Consider the following 6,885-nt stretch of genomic DNA (forward strand, 5'->3'; position numbering starts at 1 on the left):
GGATACAATTACCCAGGTAAAAATAGATTTCTTTCAAAGGTAATTATAGGTTCCAGGAACAGAAACAATGGACTGAACTGTGACCTTAAAAATAATAGGAAAAGCAATACCATAATCTTGTTGGTTACAGACCAAGGATGATGAACACACGGCATACCTGTTGCCAGTTCTCATTCTGCTTGTAAGTCAGACATTTCTAATCTATTACAACTCATTTACCTACAGAGAGTGTTTACTGCCTCTTGGATGATTGAATCCATAGTACAAGCAGAAGATGAGATTTTGCATAGAAAGACAGGTTTGGGGGTAGATCTCATCAGTATGAAAGGTCAAGTTCTTCTCTAAGTAATGTTGCCTCACCATCAACTCTAGAGTGTGAATAAGGAAAAGAAGGGATAGTTGCATGTCTTAACTTTTTTCATTCCTAAACAAACCAAACAGCACCACACATTAATTACCCCATATACCCTGATCAAGGGGACCAATTGGAAAGCTCAGGATCTGGCTAAGGATAGATGCCAAAACCAAACCAGGAAAACCTGCCTGGTGACATCCAAAAGCACAAGACAGAGGTATTCCCCACTGGCCATGACTAGCAGCTGTAACTCATCTTCTTGGAGAGCAGCTGGCTCCAGAAAAATACCTGGATAGAAGAGAGAGAATGAAAGGAAAGCAAGGGTGAGACGAAGAATTACAAGTCTTACCCAGTTCATGAATATTTTTATTTAGGGGAGGACACAAAGGTGGAGGTGACAGCAGCTGGGATGTTTTCTTTTATTAAAGTGTGCGTGAGGGCCCCTGGGTGGCTCAGTCGGTTAAGCCTCTGCCTTCGGCTCAGGTCATGATCTCAGGATACTGGGATGGAGTCCTGCGTCGGGCTCTTTGCTTGGTGGGGAGCCTGCTTTTTCCTCTCTCTCTCTCTGCCTGCCTGTCTGCCTACTTGTGCTCTCTCTCTGCCAAATAAATAAACAAAATCTTAAAAAAAAAAAATGAAGTGTGCGTGAAACCAACACTTGAACTTTAGAACTGGGGCTGCCTACGACAAGCAAGAGGAGCCAGCAAGTATTTATAAAGTCTACAGTGGCCTATTGGGGATAAATGCCAAGAAACAGAGGTCTTTCCCATGGTTCTACCTTCTCTCTCTACCATACACCTGAAGCATTGCTCTATATTTCACAACAGGCACGTGAGTTACCTCCAGAACATGAGAACACTGTTCGTGGTCATTGGGGGAACTCTTTGGCCAAGAGACAAGCTTTTCTTCCTGATAGAAGTGATCAAGAGGAACTTTGCAGAAATCTCGTCAAGATAGTTAACATGCCAAGAAAACAAATAAATAAGCAAAACCGTAGAGAGTAGAAGCAAATTCATTCTGCTGTTTGCTTAGACTTCCTGCTATTGTCCCTGCTCCTGACCTCACAAAACACTGATGGGGCCCCCGAGATGACTTGCCGAGAGAGACTAGGCCAAAGGGCTTAGTTAGATCTTGCCTAGACACTGCCATATCTGCCATGGGCTGTTCTGTGAGTGAATCATCTGAGGCAGGACCACAGGAGACCAAGAGAATGGTTTGTATGTCTCCTCTGGGAGTGGCACTGGATACACAAAGGAGTGGAAGGATAGAAGTAGAGTGAGTATCAGGAGAGACCTATTTGCTCCGGGGATTCTGTATGCAAGATGAATCACTCCTTGGATGTGCAATGGACTGGGAAGAACATCTTCCAGGTGTGTCTTCTGGCCTGGATCATTTCTCCCTTGTCCTCCAGTCTCACCTGCTGGGCCTTCCTTTCCCCTTCTCATCATCATTCCTCTGTGCCCTTTCATACTTCAGGTGTCCTTATTCTTCAAGCAACCATCCCCTGTCCCCAATTCCCACTCCATCCATCACATCATCCTTTCCACCTCCAAACTCCTTGGGCTACATTGTCTATACTGGCCACCTCTTTTGAACATCCAGATTTCCACGCAATTTATAGACATCACTGTCTATCATCCTCTCAAAAACCCAACCTCAATGAGTTAGCTATTATTTACTTCATGTCAGGAAGCTCAGAGATGTTAAGTAGCTTCAGCATAGTCTAAACTCGTTAGAGTTGGGATTCAAACCTTGAAGTGTCTGCTCTTAACCTGTATTCTGGTATTTTCCAAAGTGGGTCATTTCAAAGACAAACATTCAGCGAGATTAAAATAGGAACACTGTGAAGGAATTTGAAAAATGTATACTTTGAAAATAAACATTATGTGCTTGGTCTTATTATTTTGAAAAAAATCTGCCTCCAAAAATGATGCGTCATATCTTGTACAACCAGTATTTCCCAAGGGGGTTGCTGTGGGCCTTCAGTCACAGGATGTACAGTGTAGCAGGTTGGCACCTCTGGTCCCCTCCTAGTAAATGCCAATGAGGACTTTGGTCAATGTGCAGCCAGTAGTGTGCGCCTATGTCCACATGTCCCTTGAGGATAGAAATGTTACGACCTCCAGTTGAAGATAACTAATCCTAAAGTATACTGATCATGAGGTCAAGGCCTCTGCTTTTCTTGCTCATCCCTAGATCCCCAGCATCTGGCTCAGAGCAGGCCTTTAGTAGGTGATAGGGTCATCGAATGCACAAATGTGTGACAATGGATGGGCAGCATTTAAACGTCATGTAGGATGTTATCTAATCCTAATCTAGTAATCTCAGTCATGCCCGTGATAGTATTCAGTGTTTATTATGTATTAGACACATGAGTAAAATCTTTGTCGTTTCTTGCATTTACGTTATATATTTTATTTTAAAGATTTTATTTATTTATTTGAGAGTGAGAGGGAGAGAGACCTAGCAGGGGGAGGGGCAGAGGGAGAGAAAGAAGTAGACTCCCTGCTGAGTGGTGAGCCCGACAGAGGACTCAATCCCAGAACCTTGGGTCATGACCTGAGATGAAAAGAGACACTCAACTGACTGAGCCACCCCGGCGGCCCTTTATCTGACTATTCTAATCCAAGCGTGAGGTTTTCTGTCATGTGAGCTCCTGTTGTTGCCCCATCCTTACACTCTAAATTACAATAGTTTTTGATTTTTAAAAGTTTGGGTCTGGCCACTTTGTTCAATCCTGCCTGTTGACACTTGCCAATCGGCAAAAATCATCCAGTCCCTCTCACCCTCACGATCCCCTCTCATGAGCAGTTCTGAGATCCCCACTCTCCTCTTGCTCTTCTCTTTATTCCTAACTATGGTGCTTCCCCTATTTGGTTCCTCAGATAGTCCACCTTCTCAAGCTCTTCTTCTCGAATCTAAAGACACAACCTGAATGGAAACACAGGTATGGCTTAATAGAGGTCACTCAGGGGCCCATGTGTCTCCCATGGTTCATTTTCAATTTTGAATGACGACATCCACCCACCCATGGCTGGGGTTTCCTCTGGCCATTTCTTTGCCTCCCGAGATTCTGTTCTCCTGGTCTTTTCCGCTTCTCACCCTCTCACAGGAATAGGCATTTCTGGAGGAACAGGTGGGAAGAGTGTGCAGTACTAGCTCTAGAACTAGCCTGTGGGGAGGCACAGGCTTCGGGAGAATGGATTCAGCCAGAGAGGCTATAGTCAAGCGGCAGGCTGCCGGACAAGCTAGACCTGCAGCCGTCACCCAGGCAGGCTCTGTGCCAAAAGGGAGTCTGACAGAAGCTGAGACTTTGGGATGGAGGAGCTGAGATGAAGGAACTTGGAAACACAGACACAAAGTCAGCCACATTCCTAACTAGCAGAATCTGGGAAGGCTTTCAGGAGTTGGGACTGGATTTGAGGAAAAGGGTAGGATTTCCAGAGCGGAGAAGGGGTATGACAAGCCACTTCCTGTGATGCATGAGGTGAGGTCACACAACACTGAGGGGGCATTTCCATGCTCTGATTGGCTGTACTCACCTGTGGGCTAATAGGCCCGCCCCCAGGCCCGAATGCTGACTCACCATGGCAGCTGAGGTAACTTCGGCAAGGATGTCACCTTGGACCTGATTTACATTTTACGGGGGATATAATGGTTCCTGTTTGTTCTAAATAAATTGACCAAGTCCAATTGAGCAAGGGAGATGGCCCCAAGCACAAAGTTTCTCTTTAAAAATAGTTGAAAGCACATGTATGCATATAGTGTGTACAAAGTGATAAGTATAATATACTTTAAACGAAGAGAGATTATGTCTGCATTCCATGGCCAAGTGTTAAATAAGAGGAGGGTTTATTAGTCTGGAGCCATAAAAGCTATTGCCTGTGGGAAGCCTGAGATCAGAGGTCACAGACCCAAGGAAGATATAACATAAAGAATGAAACAAGACAACTGTGATGCAATAGGAAATGGGGAGAGTACAGCTAACCAGAGAGCACATACCCCATTTGGAGGACAGATGTTCTTTTCTTTCCTGCTCTGCGTCTGTGCAAGGAGAGCTCACTGTGGATAGATTTTCTAATTTTTCAAGAGAAGCCAGAAATGCTGACTTTTTGTAAGAAATATCCTAATCTAAGGAATATTGTATGGGGTGTCTTCTGCCATGGACCACCAGTTTTCAATCTCCTCCCTAGAGGCCACCTGCTTATAAAAGTCACTCATACCTGTCCTCGCTCATCCTGCAAGGAAGAGTAGGCACTTGTAGGAAAAAGTCCTGTCCCTAGTCTGACGTGAAAGACCCTTGCCTGTTTCTCTAGACTTATCCTTCCCTGTGCTCCCCTCATACTTTATGCTTCAGTCCTGCTGAGCTAACTGTAACTGTCTCATGTACAAGGAACAGAGAGCCTATGTTAGCCTGAATCTAAATCCTTGAGGAAAATGGAGTTTCATTGAGCTGAGACTATGTGGTAATTCCAACATATGTTGACAACCTTGTTCTATATTCCTTCCATTAGGTCGGGGGTTTGAAAATAGGGTGGGCTTTTGTGACACATTCAATCAAGAGAGAATATGGGAGTAACCCTAGGGGACTTCTGAGGCGAGGTCCTAAAAGGTGATTCAGCTTTCGGAAACCTCCCTCTTGACTCCTTCACTGGCCATGTAGACAGCTGGCTTCCCTGGAGCTGCCATGCTGTGGGGAAGCCCAGACTAGCTCACCGGAGAGACACCATGACAAATGTTCTAAGGAGGGGTGTAAAGAGAGCTAGCAGCTCCCTGCTGTTCTACCTCTTCTTGGCCTGACTACGACTGCTGGAGACGGTTTGAGCCAGAACTACTCAGCAGAGCCCTTCCCAGATTCCTGACTCATGAAAATTGTGAGATAAAACGATGATGATTACAATAAGTCACTAAGTTGGGGGATGGGTGATTTGTTATGTGGAAGAGACCTGAAATAGAACTGCGTTAGCGGGAAGTGCCCAGTCTCATGTGGCATCTTGCTTTTCTGAACTTGACTCTGTTCACTTACCGGCCAGACACTTGCAATTCTTCCTTTTGAAATTGCAAAGGGAGCCAGGGTGATTGGCTAGTTTAATTAATTCACCTATAGTGAATACCTCACAGGGCACTTGGACCAGCCCGAGCCTTTGCGTTGGGTGCATACCAGTCCCATCTTATTGAAGACCAGCTGTCACAGTTGGCCAGTTTAGGGGCTTGTGGGCCTGGCACTTTCAGTCTGAAGAGGACGTTGGAGTGGCAGGTGTCCGTGGACCTGTGTGGCATCTGGACCTTCCTATCTTGTTATACTGTGCTCCATGCTTTAGAATCACCTGCTCCCAGGACCCCCTACTCATCTTTTGTGAGTCTCAGCTCAGCATTTCTTTCCACATGAAGTTTGGCCATTCTCCTTGGAGGCCCCCTCTGTGTCTTTGAGTTCCTGCCCCATTTGAGAGAACTCCTAGCTTCCCTGTCCATCTCTCTCATGAGGCTAATTGCTCCTGGAAGACTGGACCCAGGACTTGTTTATCTCCGTATCCCCAGTGCTGGCCTCTGTTGCTGGCTCATGGCAGGGGCTGGTTGAATCGTTGTCCAATGAATAGATGCATTTAGTTAAGAGAAGGGAAAAGAAGCCATAATATTAGCCACTCTTGAACTTGGAATGCTTTTGATGTCTGGATTGAGAGGCCAGGTTCTGTGTCAGTGCCCCTCATGGCATTTAGACACCGGCTCATTGATTATTGTATTGTTACCTGCGGAAGGAACAGGTTGTGTCCTAAGTGTGTGGTCTGGAACTTGAAGTACATTCTCTTTCACAGAAAGGATGTTGCAAGTCAGTGGTTTTCAAGTTAAAAATAGAACAAGCAAAAAAGTCATGAAGCTCTCTTCAAAAGAAATTGTTCCTCGTTGCCTCCCTGCTCACCACACACATTTCCCCTACCTGTTCCCCAGCAGATCCCCAGGGGACTCCTAGAAGCCCAGATTTGAATCATGGATGAGTGTTGGGTCCTAGTCTATCCTAGAAAGCACATTGAGCCCCCAAAATATAGGGCTAAAGCCACTTAAACTGCCCCAAGCTTGTTGGAGGGAGAGGGACCTCTGAAGTCCTACCCTGCAGGGTTGATGGGAACACGGCCAGAGGCGGCAAAAGGGGTCTGTGGAAATGGGGAGCATGAAATGGGTTTCCCATTTCTTAGTGCTCACTTCAGATGCATTCCTTTGTTTAGTTCTCACAACAGCTCTAGAAATTAGTGCTATTTCTAATCCCCATTCTAGAGATGAGGAAACTGAGCTCAGAGAGGTTATGGGACACACCGGGGTCCTGCAGCCTGTGAATGGCAAAACCAGGACTCACACCTCAAAAAACACTCATTTGCACCACACTGAGAGGCTGAGGTAATGCAGGGTGGCCAGGTGGAGATGGATGGCTCCGGTATAACTGTCGCATCACACGGTGGGACAGATGGGGTTGCGGGAGGTGGCCCCAGAGGGTCAATGTGGTGTATAGCACACAGCTCCCTGGGTGGCTGGCAGTG

This window comes from Mustela lutreola, chromosome 9 (assembly GCF_030435805.1).
Source record: "Mustela lutreola isolate mMusLut2 chromosome 9, mMusLut2.pri, whole genome shotgun sequence".
Lineage (NCBI taxonomy): Eukaryota > Metazoa > Chordata > Mammalia > Carnivora > Mustelidae > Mustela > Mustela lutreola.